General features: G+C 40.0%; 1 pseudogene across 1 annotated transcript; it reads left to right on the top strand.

The window, feature by feature from the left end:
- The first annotated feature begins 928 nt into the window (after nt 1-928).
- LOC311595791 (non-POU domain-containing octamer-binding protein-like) lies at nt 929-12,637 on the top strand (annotated as a pseudogene). Its single transcript has 3 exons — nt 929-941; nt 11,029-11,128; nt 11,169-12,637. The product of its transcript is annotated as a non-POU domain-containing octamer-binding protein-like (transcript).
- Nucleotides 12,638-15,672: the final 3,035 nt, after the last annotated feature.

The raw sequence follows: 15,672 nt of genomic DNA on the forward strand, positions 1-15,672 counted from the left end.
ACAGAACACTGTTAACAAACACTAAGATCAACAAATAAGTGTGACCTCATGAAACTAAAAACTTATTCATACAAATCAGTAGTCTACAGAATGGGAAAAGATTTTTACCATCTCTACATCTATTAGAGGGAAAAATATACAAAATATATAAAGAACTCAAGAAACTTGATATCAAGAAATTTAATAGGGTGCAGATCTAAACAGTTCTCAATAGAAGAATCTCAAATAGGCGAGAAACACTTAAAGAAATGTTCAACATCTTTAGCCATAAGGGAAATGCAAGTCAAAATTTCTTTTAGAGTCCATCTTATACCTGTTGGAATGGCTAAGATCACTATACAACCAACACCTGATGTTGGCAGGATGTGGAGCTCGTGGAACACTCCTCTGTTGCTAGTCGGAGTACAAACTTGTGCAGCCACTATGGAAATCAGTGTGGCAGTTCCTCAGAAAATGGGACTCCAACTACCTCAATATCCAGTTATATCATTCTTAGGCATATATCTAACGACACTTTACCCTACCAAAGGGACACTTGTTCAACCATATTCATTGATGCTCTATTGAAAATAGCCAAAGATTGAACACAACCTACATGTCCCTCAACATTAGAATAAAGAAAATGGATTTAAAAATTCACACAACGGAGTATTTCTTGGCTCTTAAAAAGAATGACATTATGAAATTTGCAAGCAAATGGGTAGAACTAGAAAAATCTAACCTGAAGACCCAGAAAAAATAAATACGGTATTGTTTATAGCTGAGTATTACTTATATCTGATTATAAATCAATTATAACCAAGCTACAATCCATAGCCCCTAAAAGGTTAGGAATACAGGAAGAGACTAGAGGGGACACAGGGATCTCCCTGGGTGAGGAAATAGAGTAGATTTTATGGGTGGACGGGAGCAGAGTGTGGGGGCAAGCATGGGAGAATCAGGTAAGAATGAGGAGGGAAGAAGAGATTGAGGGAGGGAATAAGAGGAGAGACAGCTAGAACTGAGGATATTTAAGGGATGGTATGGAAATATCGTATGATATATGAAGATGATCCTAATGAAGTCTTTAAATAACTAGAGGGATGAGGCCCTTGTTGGCCCTCTCTTACCAGCAAATGAAGCTTCCAGTACCAGAACTTGGTTTCATCCAGTTCAGTTTTTGACCAAAAGGGTCCAGTGGAAATCCCCTAACAACCCAGTCTGTTGCCATGACAAAAGGTTGTTCTCCATAATTGACAACAAGGTCCCAATTGCTGAAGACAATACTTACACAACTCATTAAACATGGAGAGGGCAAGCTGGTACCTACACAGAACCTTCACTCTGGTGTTCTAGTGTCTGTGACATGGAAAGGGATGCTGGAGGTTACCAAAAGAGAAGCATAAACACCAACCCAACCACAAAAACCTTAGATCTAATATCTGTCCTGCCTGCAAAATATACCAGGGTCATGGTGATACAAACCATTTGGAAGTAGCCAACCAACCGATGTCTGAATTGACTTAAGGTCCACTCCATGAGATGGAACACATACCTGACACTGCATGGTGACCAAGAACCAGATACAAAACCAAATATTACTGGTCTGAAAAAAAAGTAACCATAAAATGGCCCGTAATGATATTCTGCTATACTCAAAGACAAATCCCTTATTCAGTCATCAACAGAGAGCCATCAATAGCAGATGAGAACAGATGCAGAGACCCACGGACAGACATTATACAGAAGGGAGCAGGCTGTGGTACACACAGCTCTAAACAATATGTTTCTATCAGATCCCTCCTCTCAAAGTTCAGGGAAACACATGGAAGATGAGGCAGAATGAGGGAGGACACAGGGGACAGAAGACACCAGAGAGCAAAGCCCTTTAAAACATCCAAGCAAAACTCATGTGAACTCACAAAGAATTGAAGAAGAGATAAGCATGTTTTTGTTTAGATCCCCAGTGTGGGATGAGGAGCAGACTTGTGAGAAAACAGGTGATGTTTACTCCCTTAGAAGTCGAACCACTTTGTGGGGAAGCCTGGCTGTTACCAGCTGAAAAACATCCTTGAACAAATTCTGAGAGGAGATATAAATGTGAGCCAAAAAGAGGAGGTGGGGGTCTTTGAAGACTTGGGATTGAGTGGCTGTTCATAGCTGACTTTCAAGATGCTCCTCGAGAGACCCACTCCAGTGAAGGCTTCGGGGCTCCGGAGCTTCAGCTGCTGCTCCAGGCTCTGGCAGATGTTCAGGTTCCAGTTGCTCCAGGACTCAGCAGAAGAAATCCTGCTGACAGTGCTAGGAGACTCGTTCCTAGGAACTGATACCCATAAGGTTTCATTTTTATTTCTTTAATCTTCTCTTCCTCAGGTTTATGCTAGTCGGGTTATAAGAGAGGTACACTCATTTGATAAGTTCATAATAAAATATAATTAAGAAAGTTGAGCCTACAGAGAATAAAGCAGCAAGCACAGGGTCTACACAGCTCTGCACCAGGTCCTCTGCATATATACTATCACTTTCAGTTTAGTACTTTTATTAGGCCCCTAAATATGTAAACAAGTGGGTCTCTGATTCTTGTGCCTTTCTTTGGGCTCTTTTATTTTTCTATTGTGATTGCAGTTAAGCAGGTAAAAATAAGTATTAACACCTTCACCTTTTCAGTCTTTTTTCAATAGTCCCTCAGGACCTCTGAAAGTGCCAGGACCACAGTAAACATGAAATATACTCAAGTGAGATAAAGAACAGAAGGGAGGAGACACAATTGATTTACAAAACTGATTTTAAAGTGATGATGACAAGAATATGAAAACTTGAGGACAAAGACCTAAGACCAATGTGAAGAAAAATATCCCAGGAATTTACTTTGGTTTACAGCATTATTTTTTTTCTGTAAAACACAAATGAAAATGAAATGTCTCATTGTTTTTGCTGCTATCGTTGTTGTTACAGTTAACATCTTGATTGGGACCTGAAGCTTTGTTCATATAAAATAAAGCTAATTATTTTGACTCAAACACAACATTCTTTGATTAATGCTAAAGAAATCTTTCCATGTTCTCTCTAAATCAATTTCCTTATGTTGGTGGCCTGAGCTGGAATAAAACTTGAAGCTGATACACAATGACATTTTTCACTTGACCAAGGTGAGTCTCACCAAGAAAGACGCATTGGACGTCCAGCTAGCCATGCAGCAGCCTAAAGAAGCTCTCTGACTAGTGTCCAGAAAATTTATTACTCTCAAAGGTTATGTCATTAAAAAAAAAAAGTCCCCTGCCAAATCAGACAGCCCAATTGGTTATTACTCATGATAGAAGACATAAAACTTCCTCACACATCCAAATTAATAATCCTACAATTGAATTAAAACACATTCTAATTAATTATTTGATACACATTAACTTTGCATATAGACTTGCTTTTGGTAAATTGATCTGGAAACTTTAAGGAAGAAACTAGTAATGCCATCTTCCTTGGAAAATATATTCTAAGTCTTCATGTGTCCAGTCTACATGAATCCCCCATAAAGCGATCTTCCTTCATTCATCAGAAGTATCAGAAAAATATGTTTCCTAAAAATTATCATTACCGGTTCCCAGAAGTGCATCTGCTTGTCTCTGGCAAGATGGCTTCAAGGTTACTTCACCGAGTAGGTACTCTGAGGACTCACAGGACCCGTGACGCAGCTGCAAGCACGCTCCATGACTTCTGGAAGTGGTGATCCTACCGATAACAGGCAGACAGACCACCAGGCTGAAGAGCGAGGTCATAACAGGCACACAGAAGGGTCTGGATCCATACAATATGCTACCTACAAAGGCACCTTCAGGCACCAAGAAAGATCCCATCCATTATCAGCAAGCGAATAGTGAGATGCATCTGTGAGGAGAACAATACTGCCATCTGCTTTTGGTTGCACAAAGGCAAGAGTCAGCGATGGCCAAATTGTGGAAGCCACTACAAGCTGGTGCCTCACCAGCTGTCCCACTGAGCCCTGTGTTCCTTTCAGAATGCCATAGAAAGTTTCTCTCTATAATGAAGACTAGTCATTGCATTAGCTCCCCCACACCACCACCAAAAAAAAATTATCATTACTATTTCTCCTCTAGTTTGAGTAAAAGGGTTCTCAACTTTAAGCATCCTGATAAATACCTCAGACAAAGCAAAAAGGCCATCGATCTTGAATTCATCCTCTTGTGATCTACCTGGTTTGGTTTGTTCATTTGTTTGTTTCTGCTTGACAGTAAGTGCTGTTTTCCGTCATATTTAACAGGATAACCATGTATACGCGCTCAGATTTCTAAGCAATTCTATAATCAATTAACTTATAGCAACTAAAGTACTCAGTGTAGGCTGAGCTATCCAAATCCCCAAATCTAGAATGTTCAAGACCTTCCCCCATAAATTGACTTCTAGGGGAAAAAACGTAGTATGGTTTAAATATTTTGTTCCTTCCCAGAGTAATGTTGAAACTTAACACCTTGGACAAAAATGGAACTATGTGCAGTGGAACATGCCTACAATCCCAGCACTCTGGGAGGCAGAGGCAGGAGAATTTGTGTGTGTTCGAGGTCAGCCTGGTCTACAAAGTGAGCCCAGACAACCAAGGCTACACAGAGGGGAAAAGATGGAGACTACATCAAAAATTGAGGTGGCTGATAATATTCATATCTTGTCTCTAATACCACTCCATTTCAATTTTGAAAAATAAGACATCATAAGTGTCAAACAATTTGGTAACAAAATGTAAAGCTCTCAAATAAAACTCCAGAGTTTATAGTGGTTTGTTTCTTTAAATTAGAGCTTAATGTATGTATATATTTATATATTATATATTGCATTAATATATGTGCATATATATTACAGAACCCTAACAAAGCTTATTTATGAAGAAAAATGTAGGTAAGCACGGGGACTGAAGTTGTGGCCAATACAGTTTGCAAGTAAAATTTGTTTATGAAGAAAGCTGAATCTCACTAAGTTATTGTCCTCCAAACATGACAATATTTATAACACTGCACGTTTTACAAATAATAAAAGTAACCCCAAAGGATACTGCACTAAACCTTATATTAATGTAAAGTTATTGGTGATCAGCAAAGTGCAAATGAGTTAAGAAATGTACCAATGGACCATGATCCCAGTAACATCAGTAAGTCAAATAGTCTGTCCACTCTATGGGTACTTTTAGAAATATGTTTTGCAGAGAGAGATACCATATATTCTCTGCAGGTAGATGTGAATTACTGCCAAAGGAAAGCATAAATTTAGGAAAACTCAGGATGGTAGGAAGCAAGAACTATAAATCTGAACTTCCTGACAACTAAGGTTGAATGCTCAGCCATTGTGTTTCATAAATAAATTTTGAAAGGAACAAACTTTAATTATATTTATTAAATAGTTTAAAGTATTACAATAATGCTATAGCTTGCTGGTGTAGCAAATAACTTAACCAAAAATATAAACTCGACGAGACAATAGAAATCCCAGTCAATAAATCAACGTGTGTGTGTGTGTGTGTGTGTGTGTGTGTGTGTGTGTGTACTGTATACCCATGTATCTGTATTTTTTTCATTAAGTATGAATATGCCATGAAATTTGTCTCTCTTGACTAAGCAAGCAAAGAACATGTCATGAGTTAGTAAGCTATAACACTAGTATGCATTAATGTTTTATTTGATATGAGCAATATAAAAGCTTCTAATATAAAAAATCAAATAACTACTACTTATTGAACCTTATTCAGTAATAAAAAACAAAATCATATCATCTTCAAGAAGGTGAATAATACTGCATATCATGGTACTAGGTGAAATAAGTCAGACTCTCGAGGATAAATATGGAATGATTTCTATCATTTGTGGAATCCAGATTTTATATAGATACATACTATAGATGTGTGATGTTATGTATATATGTGATGTGAAAATAAAACTGAGACTATCAGTTAAGAAAAGGGACTTGCTGGAGGGAGAAGGGGTATAGCAGATCAAAGTACATGATATACTTATATTAAAATATCTTTAGGAAACTCATCATTATCTATAACACATATACAACAGTAAAAAGGCTGGCTTCAGAAATGGGATTATACCATCAAGTTCTAAGGCGTAAACAAGCTTGTAGTACTTGGGAGTTCATGGTATGCTACTGGCCAACATCTCCACAATCGATTCTTGGCACTGGGCTTTTTATAAGTTAGCCTCTGCTGTCTAGAAGGAGCTAAGAACCTCTCGCCAGACAAGTCGTGAGACCTAGGGGACAACCTGGTACCAGTCAACTAAACGAACATGATACTAAACTGACTCATAACGATTTATCATTATACCCATAGAATCTCTCATCCGAGGAGCTCCCATTTGCAAAAGATGATGATGAACACAATGAAAAATATGTGCAGAGAATAAGAGACCAAAAATTGTTCATCCCTAGAGAAAGCATATGTACTACATACACAGACACAGAGAAGGAGGGAGGGAGGGAGGAGAGAGGAGGGAGGGAAGGAGGGAGGGAGCACTCAGATATCATTGCAGAGGAGGATAGAGTGGAAAGAGCGTAAGAACATGATGCAATGGAACACAAGAAAACAGTGTCTCTTGGACACAGGAGGGCAGACATGAGTTCACACACATATGAACTCAAAGTGACTGGGACCACATGAACAAGTCCTGTACAAGCCAAAACCAGACCGAATGGCAGGAGAGAGAAGAGAGAGGGGCACATATCCCCACCCCTATCTTGCAAACTTTGGACAATTGTTAGCTGCTGGGAGAGGGGTAAAAGCATTTCCTCTAAGTGTGTAAGCCCCAGGCAAGCTGAATACTCTCCAGCGGAAGACCACACATCCAAGAATATTTGGGTAGCACAAATTGGTCTTGAAGGATTAAAAAAAACACACACACACACAAAGGAAAGTGAGGTGGATCTAGGTAGAGGTGGGAGAAGGAAAGTAAACTGTGGAAGTGGGGACAGAAAGATTTTAGGAGCCAAAGAAACGGTGAGTTTGCAGTGAAAGCATGTCTCCTAGTAAAGTCAAAAGCTGCGCTCATTAAGTCTCAGCCCCGTGACTGCCCACACATGAGAAGAATATGGGCAACAGTAAAAGACATGCTGAAGGGGAAATGGGAAGATCCAGGAAGCCTTGACCAAACATTCTAAAGTGGCCTTGTATTTGAAAGAAAGCAAGAAAGGATATATGGGAGGGCTTTGAAGGGAGGAAACAGAAGAGGAAAATGGAATTTTGTTATAGTCTCAAAATATAAAAAGTAATAATAAATATTTCATAAGATTCAATCAATAATTTTTTAAATTATATAAAACTCTCAGAGAGCTAATAAAAATGAAAATTTTCAAAAACTGAAGTCCTGTATCTTTCAATTCATTTTAAAATGATTCATTAATTTAGAGAAACTGGTAGTTATAAGCTTTATAAATCATTTAAACAATTCCGTGGGAAGAAGAGAGGGATTGGAAGAAAACTGAGCACAATAAATAGAACCATCAATACTTGCATGTAACAAACATTCAAATGTGATATAAAGTGTACAAATCTCAAAATGGAGAACTTCAGCCTTTCCTCCTTTTTTGGGTACTCTAAGGCTATCTCAGAACGGTTAATTCATTCCTGGCTGTGATGCATATCACTGGTCCAAGACCTAAATGCCATCTATTCGGGAAGCCCCATGGTTTTTGTTACTCAGCCTCATGATCCCTAGTGGCCTCCCATAGCACTTGTCATGGTGGTTTGAATGAAAATGGCCCCATGGGATCACATATTTGAATATTTAGTTCCCAGATTGTGAACTACTTAGGAAGGATTAGGGGTGTGGCCTTGTTGAGCTCTCTGCCTTCCTTTTGCAGATAAGATGTCAGCTCTCAGCTAATACTGCATTGCCCTGCTTGCCTGTCTGCCTGCTATCATGCCTCCCACCATGATGATTATGGACTAATCCTCTGAAACTGTAAGCAAGTCCCTGTTAATGCTATTTTTACAAAATCTGTGTGTGTTTTTCTCTTTCTCTGTTAACCCAGCTATCACACTAATTGAGACTCTTGTATATTTGCTCAATAATAAGCTTCATAACACAATAACTGAGCAGTTATTACACTATTCTTAACCCTCTAAGCTAATTTAGTTTCTTCACAGTTTATATCCCAGAAACACTTAGACTTTGTAGCTTTCCCTGCTCCAGCTCTCTCTCTCTTGGTGTCACCTGGACCTCTCCTGTGACTGACTCCCCTACTTTCTTTTCTAACTCCTTATCACCTGGCTGGCAGGAAGTCCGTCCCTATTCCCTCCCCTGCTCAGTGATTGGCTGTAAGCTCCTTTATTGGCATATCATGAGACAAGTAGGGAGCAGTGCTTACACGACATTGAGCCAGGAGATTCCCAGAGCAAGGATTATAACCATATATTGGTGGTACAGAGATCAGAATTTGAATTATACAAATAACCTTATGCCTACAAGTCCCCAGTTAAATGTTCTCTATTATAAGCTACCTTGGTCATGGTTGACTCTTCAAAGCAATAGAACAGTAGTAAGACACTTGTCTTCAGCGATCTATTTACATCATCAGATCCAAAACAGCTCCAATATCCAAAATCACTATCATGAACACACCACATTCCAATCTCATTTCTCCTTTGGATCATTGATCAATCTTTCCCCCAATCCATAAACCTCTCTACTTTCATAACTCTTAATTCTTACATTACTTAGATGACATTGCATTGCATATCTCTCTGAGGGGGTTGTGGGCATTTTGATCCTCTGCCATCCCATTGCATTCATACAGAAAAAATCCCAGGCATAAATGAACATTTACCCACACTTAGACACAAGCATGTGAATGCTCAAGAAAGACTTCCACATCAAAGTGGATTGATTCCTTCATAACTTCATAATTGCCAAATTCATTACCAATATCCTCTCAGCCCATGGATCCCTATAATAATACCCTGTACGTACCTACATTGAAATTTATTTGCTAATTTCAAGTATTGAAACAGTCCTTCCTCAACTCCTCCCATTGCTTCTACTTCCTGCTGTAGAGAGAAATGAGGCACCACCAACCAGGGACTCACTGCTCCAACAGCAACATACTATCTAATCCTACTCTGCCGTTATCATTATCTCCAGCCCCCAACTATGTTCCCTCTTGAAGTTAACATCTCTACTTTGATCCCATCCTCTGTATTTTTTTTTAATTTTTACAGAAAAAAAATTTTGTAGCCTTCACATACAAAAATATTTCCTTTATATTTAAATGTTTCCCCTTCATATTTAAATGTTTTATTTCACTCCTACTTAAAAATGAGACTTGCATGGACTCACTGTTATCTCTGTACCACTAACTCTTAGTTTGGACTCAGGTTCCAAGCCAAGTTCCACAAATAGCGGTAAATATCTTCTCTATTTCCTCGTCCTCCACTCAGCTCTTCACCTTCCTGAATCTGAATTCCATTGTCATTAGACCACTGAACCATTTCACAAATGTCATATATCTTCTATCCTAGGCCTACAAGAAACCCTGAAATTTCTTTGTGTTTAACTGTTGTGCCTGTTGGGAATATTATGTATTCTCCAGTTTGTCCTTTGATGGTCTGTTTCTTCTGATCAGAAAATTTCAGAGTTTCCCAAGAGTGTTTCCCCAGTTTCTCTCTTCTTTTTCCCTATGCTCTCTCTCTCTCTCTCTCTCTCTCTCTCTCTCTCTCTCTCTCTCTCTACACACACACACACACACACACACACACACACACACCACATATTAGAATCACCTGGAGGACTTGTGAAAGCTCACATTATTGTGTTCCCCCTTCCATCTTGGTGTCTGACTCCCTAGGTCTGTAAGCACCTGAGCGTCACTCTACTAGGTCTCCAAGTGCCACTGCTACTGCTGATTCCAGAACAACGCAAACTATACGATGGCACCCCTTCCAAGAACACTATTTCTAGCATACACACCCCGGTGTTTGAAAGCCGTTCGACATGCAAAGGAAAGGAAGATGTGAAGAGATGACTAATGTGTGCTCTTAGACAAAGAGAGTAAAAGAAGACAGAGACTGTAACATGCTTTTGTGGGGTAAGGTTTAGAACTGCTCTAGGAATCTTGAGTCACGTCAAAAGGACAGGGACACCAGCTTCAAGGAGGAGAGTCTCCTGGCCGAACCAACTCAGCATCAAAATACACAATGATGGTAACCGATTGTAAACCAGGAATCCACAAGTGTGCAGTGATCCAGTTGTGGTTTGTAGTGGAATCCAATCTGTTGTCACTTACTTCTTAACATGTAACATCCTTTTCAATGACCTTTACAGGAGAGAAATCTAGGGGGTCCCTTCCTAACTGAACAATGAGAGTTAATATCCTTACAAAAGTGACACTGTGTGTCTATTGAAATGCTGCAACATGAAGTAATTCAAGGCAACATGTTAAACCATTTTAAAGTGTTCCCTGCAAATACACAGTCTTACTCAGAGGAAGCATCAGATGAACCCATATCAAAGTGCTGTCTACAGCAATACTGCTTTACTTTAATTTTTTAATTTTAAAATAATCAGGATTATAATAGCCAAGGCAACTACATGACTAAATGAAATGTGTAAATCTGAATTGGATCCAGGACAAGTAGGCTCTGTAAGTCAGGTTGTAAAGTGCCTGGGTATAGCTGTTGATTTGGACCATACACTAATGATGTATGATTTTCTCTGTAATAACTGACAAACTGGCCAGCATCTGAAACTTAATACTCAAATGGTTCGAGGAAACAGATAGTAATAATGTATATATACCTATTTCTAGAAAGAGCTAGAAGGAGAAAACGAATGTGAAAAACTGACAAAGGTTGAGTCTGGAAAGATATATATCTCTTTGCAACATTTCTGTAAGTCGAAAATATATCAAAAAAATAAAAGTCTAGGCTCTTTTCTTGGGACGGTGGAGGCCGTGCAACATCGCCGTTACTCTGAATAAAGAACTGTGGGCAAAGGGAGGCGAGGTTAGAGAGAACTAGGAGACAGAAACTTTTCTGTATTCAAATCGAAGTCAAGGGTGCAGAAATACAGAGCAATAAAGCTTTTAACCTGGAGAAGCAGAACCATTCTCCCAGGAAACGCCATCAGGATCACCATCAGCAGCATAAGCCGTAGCTTTAGCCGCAGCCGCAGCTGCAGCCGTAGCCATAGCCGCAGCAGCCACCCTCACCAGTGCCTACCAACAGTCAACAGCAGAGCAGCCAGAATGAAGACTTGACTACTGGCCTAAAGAATTTTAAGAAACCAAGACAGAAGACCTTCACCCAATGTAGCCGTCTCTTTGTGGGCAATCTTCCCCCTGACATCACTGAGGAGAAGATAAGGGAACTTTTTGAGAAGTATGGGAACGCAGGCGAAGGTTTCATTCTTAAGGATAAAGGCTTTGGCTTTATTCTCTTGGAAACAGGAACCCTAACAGGAATTGCCAAAGTGGAGCTAGACAAACAATATGTCACTCCATGGAAAGCAGCCGCGATGCGCTTTGCTTGTCACAGTGCGTCCCTTACAGTCTGCAGCCTTCCTCAGTACGCGTTCAGCGAACTGCTGGAAGAAGCCTTTTCTGTGTTTGGTCAGGTGGAGAGGGCTATGGTCATTGTGGATGACCAAGGAAGGCCCTCTGGGAAAGGCATTGTTTGGTTCTCAGGGAAGCCAGCTGCTTGGAAAGCTCTGAACAGTTCCAGGGAAGGGTCCTTCTTGCTAACCACATTTCCTCAGCCTGTGACTATGGAGCTTATGGACCACTTAGATGATGAAGAGGGACTTCCAGAGAAGCTGGTTATTAAAACAAACCAAAACAAAACAGCAATTTCACAAGGAGCGAGAACAGCCACCCAGACTTGCACAGCCTGAGTCCTTTGAATGTGAGTATGCCAGGCGCTGGAAGGCACTCGTTGAGACGGAGAAGCAACAGCAGGAGCAAGTAGACCGTAACATCAAGGAGGCTCGTGAGAAGCTGGAAATGGAGACGGAGGCAGCACACCCTGAGCACCAGGTTATGCTAATGAGGCAGGGTGTGATGAGGCATCAAGAAGAGCTCCAGAGAATGGAGGAGCTGCATAACTGAGAGGTTCAGAAACGAAAGCAGCTAGAACTCAGGCAGGAAGAAATGCGACAAGAAACGATGCGACGACATCAGGGAGGACTCCTGGGAACCTTCCCTGATGCAAGAGAATGAGAGATACTGATGGGCCAAACGGCCATGGGAGGCGCTACGGGCATGAACCATAGAGGGGCCATGCTCCCTGCTCCTGTGCCAAATGGAAGTCCAGCAGCTCCTCCAGGACCTGCCTCTATGATGCCGGATGGAACCCTGGGATTGACCCCACCAACAACTGAACGTTTCGGCCAAGCTGCTACAACGGAAGGAATTGGAGCAATTAATGGAACTCCTCCTACATTCCACCGTCCAGCTCCAAGAGCTGAATTTGCCCCAAGTAAATGGCGCCGTTATTAAATCAAGTTGCAGTGTCTAGTTTTCCTCAACCTTTAAAAGAAGAGGCCTTTTTGGACTAGCCAGAACTCTACCTTGGAAAAGTGTTATGGATTCTTCCCAATAGATAGGTCTTCCCTGCCTGTACCGCTCTGGGGAGTATGCCTGGAGGCAGAGGGCAAGGGAGGGGTGGTATTCTTAACAAATCAAAGTCTGGGATATTGCTTTTTCAAGTCTGTCTGGTGCATTCCTGAAGTACGCTGATTGGTGAGGGCCTGGAGAACCATACATACAGGTCTGTTGTGTATCATATGTGACCCCTTCATATCATAAGGAACACATTTTCTCTTAGAGGTTTTTATTTCAGTATATATTTTTTTAATTCTTGTGTTACTTTGCCTCCATCTTTTTCTTGGATGAGGACTGCCCAAGAATGAGTGACCTTTTGTGTCTATGATGTTGCCGTTCACAGCTTTTCTCGATAGGCCTGGTGCAAGCTTGGGAACAGGGTTGCTATGTCGAAGATCTGACAGTAGCTCTTAGCCTTCCCTATCTTAGGTAGTTATGCTGTGCGTTTTTATTGGTGTACTAAGATTTGTTCCTGACGCCTTCAATTTGAACTTTCTCTGACAAATAGAGCCATACTCCAGCATCACCTTCCTAAAATACATTTAAAGCCTTTAAAAATAATAATAATAAATAAAAGTCAGAATTAAAATAATACAAATGTGAATGTCAACCTCTGGGTAAAGCCAAGATAGACAGTACCGTTCCTGACCAGACTTTGTTAACACACACACACATACTTTAAAGGACACAACAGACTTGATATATGACCTTGACATTTCACACAGAAGGTGTGAGTTTGAATCAGAATACTGGTACATACTCCGTTTCTTTCATCATAGCATTCATGATACCTTCAAACCTACATTTATTTTTCAGGCAGAGCAGTAATGGTGTTATTGTCATTAACATTTAAGTGCTTACCCTTTCCAACTGTGAATCGTAATTTGGAAGAATTTTTCTTTCACACTCTCTCTCCCTTACTAATAGCTTAGTTTCGCAACAGAACATGAAACACGTGAGGTACAGGTAGAGAAGCCATTTCTACCACAGACAGAGAAAACACCTAATCGGCCTTCATTTGCGTCATGTTATTTAGATTTTTTCCCCTTTGAACAGAAATAAACATGTTCCTGAAAAACAGCATAAAATGTACACGTTGCTAACTCCTGTGTATCTTCAGGATTTGTTAGAGTTCTCTCATAATCATATAGACAAATCCTCTCATTCTGTTTGCCGAAACACAGGTTCATTATGACTTGCAATGTAGTAACCGTGATCAAAAAAGCAATTTTACAGCATTATTCAGCCATATATCATTTAACACTAAACCAAAATAAAGCCACTTAGACATGCTTACGTACAGATAAGGTCACAGATGCAATTGACTTAAATGTCCTTTTCATCTGACTTTGAGATCCTGCCCTCTTTTCTTGTGCTTTTGTGTCTGCAAAACACATTTCTATGAATTTTTCATCATAGTGTATATTTGGGAATAAAATGCACAGATCTGTAATAACAATATACTGAATTCATGTCAGGAGAGACTCAGTCCTTGTGGCTGTGGTGCTTGTGGTTTTTAGGTTAGTAACAGTTAATACCATCATGGTATTTAAGACACACTTTAGACTCTTTAGCCTTCAAATGTTCTCATCCCATATCCCTAATTTAAGTAAATTTTTCTTTTTTTTTCTTTTTTTTTCTTTTTTTTTTTTTGTTTTTTTTTTGTTGTTGTTGTTGTTGTTTTTTGTTTTTGTTTTTCGAGACAGGGTTTCTCTGTATAGCATTGGCTGTCCTGGACTCACCTTGTAGACCAGGCTGGCCTCAAACTCACAGTGATCTGCCAGCCTCTCTGCCTCCTGAGTGCTGGGATTAAAGGCATATGACACCATGCCTGGCAAGTAAATTTTTTCTAACAAGCTGTCCATAATGAAACCTGGAAAGGAAAAATATGTCCTTCTTTCTTCCTTGTTGTACTTTGGATATACTTTATCCCTGCTAAAAGTCATACTCCAAATTATTTGTCTCTGTAGCAATATGAGAAAATATGACCTTTTAAAGTATAGTTGTGGTAGCACCACTCGAATAAATAGACGAATATCTCTCTTGACAAACTGAGTTGGGTTTTCCTAAGAAAGCACTCAGTCTCACGGAGCTAAACTAGTTTTCTTGTGACTAGAGTAGATTTTGTTAAAACGATGCCCAGCACCCTCACCAGGCCTCCTTTACTCCCACACATTCCTCTGTATACACTTGGCATCTTTCATTTTTCTACCACAAGATGACACAGGGGCCTTACCAGGAGCCAAGCTGATACTGGCACCATGTTCATAGTGTTACAGAACTGTGTACTACATAAGTCTTTTTTTAATAAGTTCTCAAATTTATATATTTTGATATAGCAATAGAAAATGGACTAAGACATTCTTGTACCTATTTCAGAAAGGGCTAGTTGCACCAACTTGGGATGAGAAAAATTTGGTATACAGAGGATACAGACCAAAAATGGGACAAAGCTAAGAACTTATGATTTTAGGAACTCAGAAACCGGTGGAGGTGGCCAAAGAGGTTCAAGGAATCAGGAAGCCTGAGGGCAATGGCATCTTAGGGGACAGTAATGTCAACTTGTCACTCTGCCCAATGCCTTGCTTCTCATCACCTTCATTCAGACAAGAAGCCACATGCTTTCTCTAAGCTTCAGCTATGATGTGAGTGCGTTCAGTACCAGTTCCAGCAAACAACCTGGGGCTCAAGTTCATAGCCACTCCTATGAGTCAGAAACAAGGTGTGATCCAAAAGTCCTAAGACCGAAGCCCCTCATTGGTTTTTTTTTTTTTTTTTTTTTTTTTTTTTTTTTTTTTTTGGATGTGGGGAGAATCCCAGAGGAAAATCTGAGGAAACTATCTGAAGACATGTAGCATCACTAAAATGAGTGAGGAGCTTCCCAAGGAGACATCTTTTAAGTAGAATAAAACATTTTTAAGGTGCATGGCATTACTTGCTTTTCTTGTTGCTATTTCAAAATGCCTGACAAAAACTAGTGTCAAAGAAAGGAAGGAACAGTTTGAGGGTGGAGTCAGCCATGTTTGTGACAGATGGCAACGGCATGGGGCAGCTGGTCCTACCTCATCCACAGAGAGTGATGGATGCTCAGCATTT

This window comes from Acomys minous, assembly GCF_964271855.1.
Source record: "Acomys minous genome assembly, chromosome: 4".
Classification (NCBI taxonomy): domain Eukaryota; kingdom Metazoa; phylum Chordata; class Mammalia; order Rodentia; family Muridae; genus Acomys; species Acomys minous.